Source organism: Equus quagga, chromosome 1 (genome assembly GCF_021613505.1).
Source record: "Equus quagga isolate Etosha38 chromosome 1, UCLA_HA_Equagga_1.0, whole genome shotgun sequence".
Classification (NCBI taxonomy): Eukaryota; Metazoa; Chordata; class Mammalia; order Perissodactyla; family Equidae; genus Equus; species Equus quagga.
Window position 1 is genome coordinate 97765255 of NC_060267.1, and position 16031 is coordinate 97781285.

Below are 16031 nucleotides of genomic sequence, written 5' to 3' on the forward strand. Positions count from 1 at the left end.
CAGTACACAGAGTCACTGCTGCGGGCCAGGGACCATCCAGGCATTTGGGCCACATCAGCGAACACAGAGACAAAGATTTCTGCCCTGGAGGAACTTGTATTCTATCAGAGGAAGATGGAAAACGAACAATAGAAAGACTCGGACAGCACATGCAGGGCAGGTGGGAGGGAGACACGCTGTGGGGAAATGTAAAGAGCAGGGTGACGGCACTCAGCAGGGCCAGGCTGGACACGTGGACTGCAATTTAGAAGAGGCCAGTTGAAGTAGGCCTCACTGAGAAGATTCCAGCAGTCTTGAAGGTGAAGGGAAAGGGAAATGGGCAGTGCAAAGGTCCTGAGGCAGCCAGCCTGGTGTCATTGAGAAATCAAGGAGGCCAGTGTGGCCGCAGAAGCGCCAGGAGAGTCAAAGGAGAGGGGTAGGGTAGGGTAGGTAAGAAGCCAGGAGGCCAGCTGAAGACTCTTTTGGTGACCCGGATGATGGTGTCTGAGGCAGAGTGACAGCCTCAGTGAGAAGCCTTAAGAGGACCCTCAGCAGACCAAGAGCTCAGCCCAGGCCGGGCACCACTCCCAGTGCTTTGCCAGCACTAGCTCACTTCATGCACACAGCCCTACAGAGCTGGTGTGCTCATGGTCATCCTGTTGTATAGATAAGGATCCTGAGGCACAGACAGGTGAAGTAACTTGCCTAGGGCCACACAGCTTGAAGGTAGCGGAGCCCAGGTTTGAACCCAGGTCGTGGCAATCAGAGCCCAGGCTCTTGAAGAGCCACACTTTTCAGACAGAAAAGTCACAAAGCTTGCCCTGAGGGAAGCCGTTTGAAAGAAAATAGAACACCTGGCCCTCATCAGAGAGGTGGGCCAGGGGAGGGGCAGAAGGTCAGGCTCAGGTCTGACCACCGGGCAGTCCCGCTGCACCTGCCCTGGAGGTGGGTGCTCAGGGAGGCCCTCGAGCTCCTCAAGTCTCCATCTCATCTTGTGGGGAACGGGGGCCGCAACTGGAGCTGCCTGGCAGGGTTCTGCAGGGGCTCGAGGGTCCCGGGAATGCAGCATTGCTCAACTAGGGGTGTTAGCATTGTCACCCACCCTGGATGGCGAAGGTTGACTAACAGAGCGGGCAGGCAGGGCTGGAGACGGGACCACGGGTTGGGGAGCCTGGGCCCCAGGGCCTGGGAGGAGCCGTGGACAGGTGGGAGCGGGCAGCAGTGGTCCCCACAGGGATGCTGGACAACAGAGGGGGCCTGCCTTCCAGGGCTCCAGGGGAGCCTGACGGTTTGGGAAGGTGGAGCAACGCAGGGGACGAGGCCCCAGACACACAGACCCGGCTCAGAGGCCCGCCAGCTGTGTGGTCTTCATATGTTTTAACCTCTCCGGGCCTCAGTTTCCTCACCTGTAAAAACAGGGAAGAGAAATGCCAGCTCCACGGGGAGGGCGGCCGGGCTAGCCCGAGTCCAGAAACTCTCCCCGAGGGTTTCTGGCACTCTGAGGCTGTTTTTTGAGGGTAAATTAGAAGCTCGCATCTTTAAAAGCAATTTTTATTTTCTGCCAGGAAGCTTTTGGGGGTTCGTTATTTTTCTTCAAAATGTGTAAAAATGCCTCAGCTGTACGTGGCCGCTGGGTCTCCTCGTTTGTTTCCCCTGGTTCATTAGTGGGTGTGTGCTAATCCGCGCCGCAGTGGAGCCCTTCTGTGTCTCATTAAGTGCTGAAATCCGCCATTTTCTGCTACTTACTTCTGTTTCAAGTAACATACATATTCTGAGGGCAGAGTTCTTTTTCTTGCCCTCATTGCATCCTTATCCAGCAAACACCTGTGTGCCGGTGCTATCCTCTTGTGCCCTGGGACAGACCTTTTCTGAGTGACTTCACTGGCGTTGGTGGCTTTTGTTCCATCTTTTTGCCAGCGACTTGCGAACGTCTCTCTCCTGCGGGGCCCCCCCACTGCGAGCCCCGAGCTTCAGTCTCTGGCTCCAGGTGGGCGCCTCTCAGACAGATGCTGACTTTGTGTTCCCCGCTGGCCAGCAGGCTCGCCCCCAACGGTGGAACCCAGGACAAGAGCGACATGGAGGCGCCCTCCTCCTCTCTCCTCGCCCCGGCTCCACACGGAGCTGCAGGGCATCGCACACACGTGCACGGACACCCCGGGCTGAGTCCGGGCTCTGTCCACACCCGCACCCTCCCCTGAAATCAGCACCCCTTGCCTCCCCCAGGCCTAATGGGGTGCACACCTGTGGCACAGTTCCCCCTGGGGGGGGCCCAGGTTGTGTGGGCAGGGAACTCTGGAGTCCAGAAACCTAAGAGGTCACCCCCAACCCTCGCTCTTCCTGGCCCCAAGGGCACCATGCTGAGCCCATACATTCTGTTTCTGCCTCTCCCCCCGAGTGCTGGGGCCCCATCCGCGCCGCCTCCTGCTCATGGGGAGGGCAGAGCAGCGGTTCTTCCCCCGTCTCTCCTCTGCTCCGATCCATCCCAGGGTGGGGAAATTGTTAATTAGATTAAATCTTTCCCACTCCAGTGGTTTCCCCTTCCATAACACACACAGTCCAGCCCTTGCAGCCACAGCACGCCCCTCCTGGCTCTCAGCTCCAGCCCACTGGCCATGGCAGATGGAACATGGCCATCCTCCCTGCAGGTCCTGCTGTCCAGATGTGGTGGCCAAGTGGTCCCTTGAGTCTGGGCTGGCCTGTGACTCACCTTGGTCCACAGAAAGTGGCAGTAGGCATGTTGTGCTGCTTCAAGCCTGGGCCTCATCACCAGGCCTGCAGCTTCCACTCAGACCCCGTCCAGCTGCCACAGGCCAGGCCAAGGCTAGCCCACCAGGGAGCAGAGAAGAAGCCTCCGCTCCAGGCCCTCCGAGGCCCCCAGCTCCACCCACCTGCCAGCCGACCTCAGAAATGCACCTTGGTCCAGCCACGCCCGGTGGAGAACCGCTCGGCAGAGCACAGCCCAAATTGCTGGTCAGAATCACGAACAAAACCAAAGGGTATGGTCTTAAGCACTACATTTTGGGGTGGCCAATTACAGAGCAAAAGCTGAGCGACACCTTGGTGCACACCTCCGTGACAGCACGGGGTCAGCCACGGCCTCCCTGGAGGTGCCAGGCCAGCCTGCTCTCGGCCTGCAGTCTTCTCCTTAAACAAGCGCTCTGTCCAAGGCCTCTCTGACCTCCCTCTGTGTCGGCGCCTTGTTCCGCCTCCCCTCCCCTCCCCCGTTCCTCCCCGTCACCCTGTCACGACACACATCTCTACCTCTCCTCTGGTCCTGGCCTCTCCAGGCCGCAGTGGGCGCAGGCCTGCATACAGATGCATACTCACTATAGTGACACGTGACAGAGCAGCCCAGAGGGCAAAGGACAGACCCTTTAATGATGGGTGCTGCACCCACTGGTTAGCCAAATGGAGGGAAAGTGAAACTGAATTCCCGCCTCACGCTATACACACAAGTGATTTCCAGGTGGCTTAAAGACCAAAATGTGGAAGGCGCATCTGTAAAGTTTTTGGAAAACGAAGCTATCCATCACATATCCGTCTGACAAAGGAAGAGTACGTAAGGTACATAGAGTACAGGACACACGTACACACAGTCCATAAAGAACTCCCACAAATTTACAGGGAGAAGACAAATGACCCCTCAGGAGAATCAGCAAAGGACTTCAAGAGACACTTCACCAAAGAGGGAAGATGAGAGCCAACAGGCGCGTGGAAAGAAAAGATGTCCCACCTCACTCATCCACAAGGACACGCAAACCAAACCACAGGGTGAAAGAGGACTCTCCTGTGAGGCCGGGAACAACACAGGGTGCTCGCAAGGAAGTAGATCAGAGGCTTACAGCTCTGCTGGCGGGGCGTAAATTGGTACACACTTTGGAAAACAGGTGGTATCACCCCGTTTAACAGAACAAATGCACGTCTTCTGACCCCACAATTCCATTCACAAGTGTCTCTCCAGGAAAATTCTTGTACCTGTGCATCAGGAGACATGAACAAAATTGGTTTTAAAAGCATTGTTTGTAAAAGAAAAAAAGTAGGCCCAAAACCCAAATGCCATCAGCAGGAAACTAGATCAATGAATTGTGCCGCGCTCATACCGCGAGACGCTACTGCGCAGCACGAGGAAGGGTGCCCGCGCATGACGCTCCCGCTCTGAGCAAAGAGGTGGCCCGAAGAAAAAGAGCAAACGCTTCCACTTCTACAAGGTTCACCACCAGGCAAGATAGACAAGCTGCTGTCTAGAAATTCATATGTGGATGACAAGCCTAGAGAAGCCGGAGATGTGAAAGTCAGCACGGGACACCCAGGGGTGTCTAAGGAATGGGCAAAAGAGTGGTTCTCAACCTGGGTGTTTTTTCTTCAATTATTACTCTTTGAACTGTACAAATATTCTTATAAAGTCTTCTGTATGATTTATATGTTTCATAATTTTAAAAGTGGAAAAACTAAGAAGGTAGAAAATAAGCGTTTAACTTCAGGAAGAACAGAAAAAAATTGTACAAGGAAGTCTTAGAAGGGCAAAACACTCCTGTCGTCACAATAAGGCAAAGTAAGGATTGATTCCCAAGCCCCGAGTCAACTGTATAGGGCAGTCGAGGCCCCCCGGGTTGCACAGGAGAGCTGAATTTCACCTCCCGAAACAGACTCAAGTGATTAACTGCCTAAAGCTGATGAATGAAGAAATCAAAGTTCAAACCTATTACTTAAAATAATGGAGAAATACACCAGAAGAAACGACCAAAAGAGTATGAGAAGAGGGGAGAGAGGCATGGGGCACAGAAGGGCTGATTTTTATTATATGGCTTAAATAAATGTTTGTTGAATAAATAACTAATAAATAGTTGTTAGGGAGCTGCAATCAGGTCCCTGAGAAATGTGAACTAAAATGATATTTGGGATTTTTCTGCCCATCAAATTGACAAAAAAGAGAAAGACTGCTAATACCCAGGGTTGGTGAACGTTGAAGAAGCTGGCTCGTTCCTACACCATTGGTAGGAGTAAAATAGGTACAGAAAACAAACGGGAAGCACAATCTGCAGCATTGATCCAAATTTGAAGTGAGTCCACCCACTCCTTACACATGCATGTACAAGGACGGCCCTTGTTCATAACAGAAGGGGAGTCTGGAGTGTCAAGGCAGGAATCTCTGGGGATCGGCATCCAACACGCGCACGGCACCCTCAGCGTCAGGACACAGCAGGGAGCTCGGCAGCCCCTCAGCTCTGATGGGCCACACCCGGTGGAGGGAGACAGAGAGCGGGCATCCCTGCCACAGTGTGAAGGAGTCCCCAGCTCCCCACAGGCTGCCTGGGAAAAGCTCCAGGACACAGAGCTGTCTAAAATGCAAGTCACAGGGAAGTATGGGGCAGCACGATCCCCTTCCCGAGAGGATGCATGCCCGGCTGCACCCCAGAGTCTGGAGAGACCGGAAGCTGGTAAAGCGGATGGTCCAAGTGTAACCACTTTTATTTGTATCACTGGGATTTTTTACACCCACAACGTATTCGTGCATTTCTTGTCTATTTTTTCACACAGTGTTTTGAAGCTTCTATGAATCCACAGTTGAGTTGAGTTGGTTCAAGTTGGAGTAGGGTGAGGCTTGACTGCTGTTGGTTTAAGGAGTGCTCTGATTAGAGGCAGAAGATGGGAGTTTGGAGTTAGGAATGCCGTGTGCACTAGAAGGCCCAGCAGAGTTGGGGTAAAGTGTTTGGGGAGGATGGGGTTCAAAATGTGAGCGTGAATCAGGATTCTGAAAAGACTAGGATTCTGATGGAGCCAAGGATGGGCTGGGCTGGGCTGGGCTGGGCTGCAGTCTGAGTTAGGATGTAGATTTCCCAGTTAGGATTAAAATCAGGCTGGTTAAAATGTGAGAGTGCTTGTCTCTGGGCAAAGGCTCTGAGACACCCCGTCCCCAGCAGCTTCCGTGGCTTTCTGCAGGAATCCAAGGAGTCGGGATGCTGTGGCCGGGGAGGGGTGGCTGCGTGCGGGTCTGTGGCCGCTCAGGACTCCTGTCCCCACGCTCAGTGTGTCCACCCTGAGCCTGCGAGCTGGGAATGGCCAGACTGGCCGCAAGCTCGCTGCGCAGCGTCTTTCCAACTTGTTTACAAGCCTGCGTCGCTGGGAACCTTTCACCGCTGCCTGGGACAAAACGTTCCCTTTTTAAATTTCCTTCAGGCAGAAGGGCATTCACCAGGAGCCGGGACTCAAGCTGGTGCAGGGCGCCACCCCGTGGTGGATTCATACAGCGCGCACCCACCCATCTCCCCCTTTCACCCATCTTATACACTGGCCACCCCTATAAAATACCCACCATACATGCATCCTCTACCTAGATCATCCATGCACCCACCCGTGCATCCACCTGTCCGTTCCATCCATCCATTCATCCACCCACCCACCCATCGCTCGCCCATCCATATACGCCCACCCACCCACCTGTATACAACTCAGCCATACATACACTTTCTCTCCACCCATCCTCTCATCCCTCCACAGGAATTTTCATCCTTTCAGGTAAATATTTGTCTATCCTTTCACTATTCATTCGCCATCCACTATCCATTGACTCATTTGACAAAATATTTATGGGACACCTGCAAGCTCGATCCTGTGTAAGGCACAGTTGCTGAACTCATGGGCCCTACAGGACTGCAGAGGAGACACCCCCCATACGCCCAGAAGCCCTTGTGAAATGGCCATAGTGCTCATGGGGCACTTTGAGGACACGTCAGCCCAGACTCAGGGACCAGGGACAGCCGGGCTGAGCCGACAGCTGCAAGCTGAGCTGTAAGAGTGGGTGGGAAAGAGCCTTGCAGAGGGGGTGCCAGAGGCCAGTGCCCCGATAGAGGGCTCAGAGCAGGGGGTGTGAGGGAGCCATGGGGAGAGCGGCCAGACCCTCAAGGCCCCGTCAGCCCCGCTGACGGCTTGACCTCTGTGCCCCAGAGGAGTTTCTCCTACTTTTTAACTACTTTGTTTATTACGGAAATAATACATTGCTCCAACTCCATTGTAAAAAGTGTAGAGAAATCAACAGGGAAAAAATAACAACCCATGACCCCCCCTCACAGGGATGATATCTCTGCGTACGTGGGAGCATGGGTATCTCCAGGGACAGCCTGCGCTGTGTGCCGCAGCACTAGATGCTGGGGTGACAGTGAGCAAGATGCACAACCCCTGCCCAGGGTGGGGATATCGTGAAGCGGGGAGCTATGGGTACAGCAGATGCTATTGGGCACTCAGCCATTGTCCATTCAAATCTCCCCATTTCCTTGTTAACACAACTGACAGTATGCAGGCACCTGCCCTCATCCTCAGAGCCATATGCCCCACAGCTGAGGTCTCCCAGAGTTCCCATTCTCCATGCGTGAAAAATATTTTTGGCTAAGGAGACACGACAAGAAGTGTTCTGAGGGGCTTCTCATTATGGGGATTCTATTTCCTTATCATTTAAGTCATTTCCCTTTTTTTTTTTTTTTTTGAGGAAGATTAGCCCTGAGCTAACATCTGCTGGCAATCCTCCTCTTTTTGCTGAGGAAGACTGGCCCTGAGCTAACATCCGTGCCTATCTTCCTCTACTGTATATGTGGGATGCCTACCACAGCATGGCATGCCAAGCGGTGCCATGTCCTCACCCAGGATCCAAACTGGCGAACCCTGGGCCACTGAAGCAGAACATGCTCACTTAACTGCTGCGCCATTGGGCCGGCCCCTTAAGTCATTTCTTAATGGTGGAGTTTTCTGTTTCTTACAGCAAATGCAACCTAAATAATGTCAGAAACTATTATTGAGAACTTCCTTACCTGGGTTCCTGAAACTAAATGACACCCTCCTGTGGGGCACAATGCAGGAAGTGACACCCTGCTGCCTCATGTCTCCTGGCACAATGGAAGGAGTGTCTTTCCTCCCCATATCTGGACCTCATCCCCAGCCTCCTCAGCACCACAGTCCATCTATCTTGCCCTGTTCCTCCTCTCTCTCTCTCTCTCTTTCTATCTGTCTCTTTCATTTCCTCTATTCCCTCAAGCCTGGTCTAGACTCAGCCCCTCCTCCTGGCTGACCACAGTCCCTTTAACCTCCTGGAACCCCCACCCCAACCCACCCCACCCCAAGCCTGTGGAGACAAGGCACTAGAGCCCACCCGTGATCCAGAACAAAGTCAATGCAAATTTCCCACCCAGTGCGCAGTGTCCCCCGAGCCTTGGCGGTCTGACTCCTGAGCTGCGGCACTGGGTCCGGCATTGGCGGCCTAGTCTCCACCAGAGCTGCAGGGAAGAACCAGGTCATATCTCCCAGTCCACTGTGGGTCGGCGCCAGCCACACCCTCAAGGGAGCAAGACAGGGCCATGACCATGACCCACTCATACACCTGCCCCCCCGCCCCGTCCCCGGCCAGGACTTTCTCAGACTTCTCTCTCCCGACCACCAGTGGTCCAGTTAGCAGATCCAGTGAGCACTTTTCAATCTCTTAGCCACTTGAAAGCATTTCTTCTTCTTCTTAACATATTTATTGAGATATAATTCATATATGCCAAAAAATCACCCATTCAAAGTGTATTGAATATAGTCACAGAGTTGTACAACCATCACCATAACCTAATGTTAGAAATTTTCATCACCCAAAAGAAAAATCTACAAATCATTAGCTGTCACTGCCAGTTTTCCCAAACACCACCGCAACCCCAGCCCCTGGCAAATGCGAACCTCCTTTCTGCCTCTTCGGACCTGCCTGTTCTGGACATTGCAGATGAAATCTAACAGCCTGCCGTCTTTTGTGACTGGTTTCTTTCCTTAGCACAAAGTTTCCACGGTGCATCCATGTTGTAGTACTAATCAGTACTTCCTTTCCTTTTATTGCTAAATAATATTCCATTGCATGAGTACCCATGTTTTGTTTATCCATTCACCACTTGATGGAAATTCGGGTTGTTTCCAACTCTTGGCTAGTATGAAGAATGCTGCTATGAATATTCATTTATGAGTTTTTGCATGGGTGGATTTTCATTTTTCTTGGATATATGCTTTGGAGTAGAATTGCTGGGTTGTGTGGTAACTTTTAACTTTCTGAGGAACTGCCATACTGTTTTCCAGAGTGGCTACACCACTTCGTGTCCCCATTAGCAGGCTTCCAGTTTCTCCGCATCCTCCCAGCACTTGTTATTACCTGTCTTTTTGATTCTAGCCATCCTCGTGGGTGTGAAGTGCTATCTCCCTGTGGCTTTGATTTGCATTTCCCTAATGACTAGTGATGCTGAGCATCCTTTCAGGTGCTTATCGGCCATTTGTAGATCTTCTTTGAAGCACTGTCTATTAAGATCCTTTGCCAAACAACTGGATTACTTGCCTTTTTACTAATGAGTTGTGGGAGGTCATTATATATTCTAGATACGAGTCGCTTATCAGATATGCACTCGGCAAAAATTCTCTCTCATTCTTCTCACTTTCCTAATGGTACCATTTATAGCACGAAAGTTTTCACCTTTGATGAAGCCTAATCTATCTGTTTTTTCTTTTGTCACCTGTGCTTTTGATGTCAGGGCTAAGAAACCATCATCTAACTCACCGTCACAAGACTTACTCCTGTGTTTTCTTCTCAGAGTTTTGGCTCTCGTATTGAGGACCGTGACTCATTTTGAGTTAACTGTCTCGAAAGCCACGAGGCGGAGCCCACGTCGTTCCTTCACACGTGGGCCTCCAACTGCTCCCGTACTGTTGGTTGAGAAGACCATTATTTCCCCCTTGAATTGTCCTGGCACCCACGTTCTTCTTTAAATTGTCTGTTCCTTTGACTTTCTAACAAACACACTTGCCTGCTTTTCTTCCCACCTCTTTGTCCCTCCTTCTGTTTCTGCTCTGCGACTCCTCTTCCCATGGGCTGTCCTCTCTTCTCACCCCAGACACTCCAGCAGGGACCTCACCCACCACCTCCACCCACCCCCTCCCTGGGTCTTCACAGCTGTTCCGGGATGTCCTGCAGGCACCTCACATGCAGCCCGCGTACAACTCTCCTCCTTCTTTTTCCCCACCCTCACTCTCCACGTCAGCGCAGATGCCAAGACAGAAACAGACATACAAGAGAGGTATTGGGAGAAACGCCTGTTTGGAGGAAGCGCATGGGGCCAGGAGGAGGTGGAGAGACTCAGGCCCCTGCAGGTCTGTGAAGGGAGAGAGGCACCGAAGGGAGACAGGTGGGCAGAGCCCCAGCGGCAGCACTGAGGATGTCCTGCCCAGGCCGACAGGAAGCGCTGGTGCCAAGCTTGCTCAATGGGGGAGTCCCGTGTGAGCCGGAGTGGCCAGGCTGTGCTTGGGCAGGGGCTGGGACTGGCTGGGAAAAGCATGGCCTCGGTGTGAAGCTGCGCTCCTGCCTGAATGTGCAATAGCTGGAGCCTGCCAGCCAGCTGAACTCCTCCTAGCAGCTTCTCTCTGGAAAGGAGACCTGAGCACACTCCCCGCCCACTTCCCAGCTCAGCGGGGCACTCAGGACCCCCCTACAGCCAGTCTGTCTGCCCTGTCTCCCAAATGAAGTTTGTGTCAGCCTCTCTCCACCCTAACAGCTTCCACCTTCATCTGCAGCAACATTGTGTCTTCCTTGGGAATGGCTTCCTAACATCCAGCCTGCCTCTGGGCTTGCCTCCTCCACTCTATCCTCTCCACGAAGATAAGATGGAAGTAAGTAGTAAATCCCATGGTGGCTTCGCCTCCTTTGTGCTCCAAGGGGAGTAATGAAAGACCCCTCATGGCCTTGGAACAGCACTCCAGCCCTCTGTGGCCTGGCAGGCACCCGCCATGCCTTCCTCCCACCACCCCCACCTTCACCAGCACACACCCTCTGCCCCAGCCTCCCAGGGCGACTCGTGCTCCCTGAACTCAGGTGCACACTCTTCCCTGCTCCTTCAAGGCCCTTACTCATGGCCCTAACTGCCTATTTAACTCCTATGCATCCTTCAACCCCGTGCAGATGACGCCACCCCCAGGATGCCCTCCTTGATGATTCAGGCCGACTGAATCTGACTCTGGGCTCTCAAACTTTCCTTATTATCCCACTTAACACTGTTTCTCTTGTACTGTAGTCTAATACATGTGCCAAAGGTCACCCCTGTTTTCTCCCCAGATGCCCATCAAATTATCTGTCCATCTGAGCTGGCAGGAAAGCAGTCTGCTGACCAAGATATAAAAAGTATGCCAGGCCAGAGCACCACAAGTGAGGTGAGGGCACTGAGTCCAGGGGCCTGAGAGGGAGGGGGGATGGTGCTTCAGACACACTTCCAGGACCTGGCAGCTTCCCCTGACACATGGCAGGCAGAGGTACTGCCGAGCGCAGCTTGAACGGGGCCACAGCCATGTGGAGTGGGTAAAATGAAGCAGTGCACATGGCAGACACAGCTCGTGAAGAGCCCTGACTTCAAACCACAGGGAGATCTCCCCGCGTGCCATCAGCGTGGCTCCTACCGACAGACAGGACTAGCAAGTGCTGGCGAGGCTGTGGAGAAAAGGGAATCCTCGTGCCCTGTTGAGGGGAACGTAAACTGGCACAGCTACTGTGGAAAACTGTATGGAGGTTTGTTTAAAAAATTAAAAATAGAACCACCATATGATCTAGCAATTCCACTTCTGGTATTTGTCTAAAGGAAACAAAAACACTAATTCAAAAAGATGTCTGCACCCCCATGTTCACTTTAGCACTGTTCACAACAGCCAAGACACAGAAACAACCTAAGTGTCCAGTGATGGATGAATGGATAAAGAGAATATGGTATGTATATACGTGTGTGTGTATATATGATCTCACTTACATGTGGAATCTGAAAAAAAGGAAAAGAGCTCACAGATACAGAGAACAGATCGGTGGTTGCTAGAGCGGGTGGAGGTGGATGAAATGAGCGAAAGCGGTCAAAAAGCACAAACTTCCACTCGTAAAATGTATAAGTCCTGGGGATTTAATGCACAGCAAGGTGACTATAGTTAACAATACTGTATTGTATATTTGAAAGTTGCTAAGAGAGTAGATCTTAAAAGTTCTCATCACAAGAGAAAAAAATTTGTAACCATGTGTGGTGATGGATGTAACTAGACTTCCTGTGCTCATCATTTTGCAATATAGACAAATATCGAAAGATTATGTTGCACATATGAAACTAATATGTTATATGTTAATTATACCTCAATTAAAAAAAAAGCCTGAGTCACTGAAAAGTGGAGTGGACATGGTTTAGTCACTCTCCATATCCTGCTGCCTCTAAGGCTGAAGGAAGACAGAAGGAAATCCAGATGCACGAGGCCTGGGCAGTGCAGCATCCCACATCACAGCGCCGCCCAGACCCGAATGGGAGGCCGCCGGGCATCCTGCAGCGTTTCTGCTTCCATAGGGAGCTGCAGACATCCAAGAGCACCAGTGGCTGCGCTGCGCATTGTCCAGGCTGTTGACCGAGATAAGCCGCGCCACACCTAGGAGAGAGGTTCCAAAGTCAGCTGAGGTACTTGGCCCAGATGTCAGGCCACCCAAGGCCCACACGCACTGGTGGGGCTGGGGAGGGACAATGCCTGGCCAAGCAGTCAAGAGACTCCCTCCCCAGCCCCAGGCCCCACAGCCTGGCCCGCCCCAGCCTGCTGAGCCCTGCTCGCCCCAGGCCAGTGGGATGAGACATCAGTGGTGGTTAATAGCCAGGGCTGTGGAGTCAGACTGCCGCAGTTTGAATCCCAGTTCTGCCGCCTATGAGTTCTCTGGCCTTGGGCAAACGGCTTCCTGTCTCCGAGCCTCAGCATCCTCACACAGCCCGCTGCAGCTGGCTGGGCGTGTCTGCACGGGACAAGGCCTGCAGATGGCCCTCCCTTGGTTGGCAGGCCCCTCAGACGGCACTCTAATACTGGCAGACAAGCACTATTTGAGGCCCAGCTAGGTGCCAGGCTCTGTGCTAACCACACAACATACCTCCCAGACATTATTATTATTCCCACTTTTTAGATGAGGAAACTGAGGCCCAGAGCGCTTCAGTAAGTTGTCCAAAGTCACATAGCCAGTGAGGGACCTCCCTGGGATTTGGACCCAGCCCGGCTGATGCCACAGCCCATTCTCTTGGCCACCATACTGTCCTACCTCTCCAAAGTGTGACAGTCAGTTTTCAGTCCGGAAAACACCAGCCCTTGAGGAGTTTAAAAGAGAGGGAACTCAACACAGGGAATGGGTTACACAGGCTCTGAAGATCTAGACGCCGAAATAGGAACTGCGAGGCAATCCGAGCGGCTGCAGACTGAAGGCGGAGGCGGTCTTCCAGGACCCAGGAGCCAGGGCTCCTGACGGGCAGAACCACAGTAGGCCTGCCGGCAAGGCAGCCCCAGCGGAGAAGCCAGGAGCAGAGGACGAGGATGGGTGCCCTGGCCCCCGGGACCCGCCCTCAATCTCCCACCCAGGGGCCTCCCCAGCTGGTGGCAGGGACCCTGGGAAATGCCAGGGGATGGATTTGGAGGAGGCAGGCTGTGACCACAGAGCACACACCGGTCTGTTAGAGGGACCCTACACAGGGAGGTGACCCTTGAAATGAATCTTGAGAGAAGAGTAGGAATTTGTCGGCAGAATAAAGGTCATTCCAAAAACAGGGAACGAGAGAAACAAGGGCACAGAGTCGGTGTTGCAAGACAGCTGAGCCCCGGTGCCCTGGAGGACAGGTCCAGCCGCTCCCTCCTGCCACCTGTCCTCCCGGCAGAGTACGGTGCCTCTGAGGCCCTGCCTGGCTGGTGGCCGCCTCACCCTGGAGCTGCTTTCCTGCTGGCGGCTCTGGGCTCTGCCCCTGCCCCCATCCCCAGCCTGGCTCCTGGCAGCCCTGCAGATTCGGAGAGCCCCACATCCTTTCCCTCAAATGGCTAGAGTTGATCTCTGCTGTCTCTCCCCAAGAACCCTGATCCACCTTCTTTGAGGAGGAAAATACAAAATCAGAAGTACAATTTTCCCCTCTAAGAAGATCCTCAGCTTTTCCCCCAAAAACATTTTGTTATGAAAATTTTCAGACTTCAAATAGACAGAAATATGGAAAGAATTTTGTAGTGAACACCTAGGCAGCCACCACGGGGGTTCTACAAGTTACACGTTACTATACCGGCCTTTGATCACCTCACTATCCAACTGTCCATCCCTCCATCCATCTTATTTTTAAAACTAGCTTTTAATCTGAAAATTGAGTTTCCAGTTAGATTTGCTGGGCCAAGTTTAAAAGTTCCAAAGCAGGCCACATTTTCTGGATGATTTTCTTTCTAACCGTCTAAATAACTGACAGCCAAAGCAGAGACAAGAACACACAAGTTGACCTGAGAACTTCCTTCACTGTGAAGTTGCACCCTTGGCCTTCTTGGGCTTTTTGCCAAGTGTATGCATCACTGCTTTGGATAATTGCATAAAATTATAAAACAATTCCTGTGAGAGGCAATGTGTCTGGCTAAGAGCAAGGCTGGCTCTCCGTGGCCTGAACAGCCCCTCTCTGGCGCTCCCTGGCTCTGCTGGGCACGTTCCTATTGCCGTGGCGACCCCGTCTCCTCTGGTGAACTTCACAGCTTCAAAGGGCAGCCTGCGTTAAATGGGCCTATTTGTGTGGAGCCCAGAGGACAGTGCCTGGCACATGCAAACAGTCTGTAAGTGTTAACGGAAAACCCACTATGGTCCATAAACTGATCTGCTGATAACAGGGAAGTGGTAGTGTCGACAAAAATAATCCATAACCAAGCTATAAATGAAAATTTGGGTGAGTTTATTCTGATCCAAAATGTGAGGACCATGGTCCAGGGCCTTCCTTCCCGAAGGAAGAAAGGGCACCAAAGAAGTGGGGTGCACAGAGTGATTATATACCCCCAGAGAGGATGTTTCACATAGGATTGAAATGTCCCTTTTACAATAGTCTCAAGACTGCTCTGTTGGCACAGCAAGTGATGGACACAGCAGATAGCGGGTCTGCTGTCTTGTCTCCGTGGGCACAGCAGGGAGGAGGCAATTCTGTTGTCTCGAGCTGGGTGGTCACAGGTGAGCGCAGCAATCAGTTCCTGGCCTAAGGAAAGATGCTTATCCTTAAGGAAATGCCAATGTGGGGGGGACGGGTGGGGGGGAGTTGCACCTTTATCTTAAGGCCATTTGTTCCTGTGTCCCAAAGACAAATGCTTACGCAGATATACAACGCATGCTCAACGACCATGTCAGGCCCTTTGGAAAAACAAAGTCAGGCCGAATTAGGTTTACACCAAATGGCTTCTTCACATACTCCAATGTATCCCACTGCTTGTCATGTCTATTTGTCACTCAGTAGCTTTTCTCTCTCTCTGGATTGCCTGTTTTCTAGATTCCTAAGAGTCTCATCAGAACTCCTGGTGTTTGAGAGAGAGCCTTTCAGAACTGTTCACCTCCCTACCTCAGTCACGAATTAACAAAGCACCTGTCTGGCCTGCGGAAACCTCAGCCCGCTGCATAGCTCTTCGCTCTCCTGCCCTGACAGTGGGGAGGAGGGCAGGCTGCCAGATCACTTAGGACTTCGAATGACAATGCAAGGGGAGGAAACTGGAGCAATTTGTCAGTTCAGGGTATCTAAGGCTAGCTGCTGCAACAAATACTCGCCCCCCCCCCACCGCCCCACCCCCAACAGGCACTAATCACACATATGGCTTAAGACAAGAAAACTTCCCTTCTCCCCCGTACAAAGCCCACTGTGGTTCCTGCCGGCTGGGACGCCATCCTCCAGGGACCACCCAGGGATCCCCGCTCCTTCCGTCTCCGGGAGCCCCTCCACACTCCGTGGACCTGGTCTTCCCACCCAATGCCCCTGCCCTGGGCAGGGCCAGGAGCTCGTGGGGTTCGCACTAGCACCACACTGCTGGTCTGCAGACTGCTGCAGAATCCCCTACGCACCCCTAAACGTCCCTAGAAAGGCAGAGCCCTGACGTGCCCCCAGCGCCAAGCAGCCCTTGTCAGGCTGTAACTCCCCTGGACGTGCGGGGACATCTGGTGACCACTGGCAGCACTCAAGGAGCGGTTTCCGGCTTCTTTGGGGGAACAGGGGTCTCGAGCTGGGGGAGGGGCA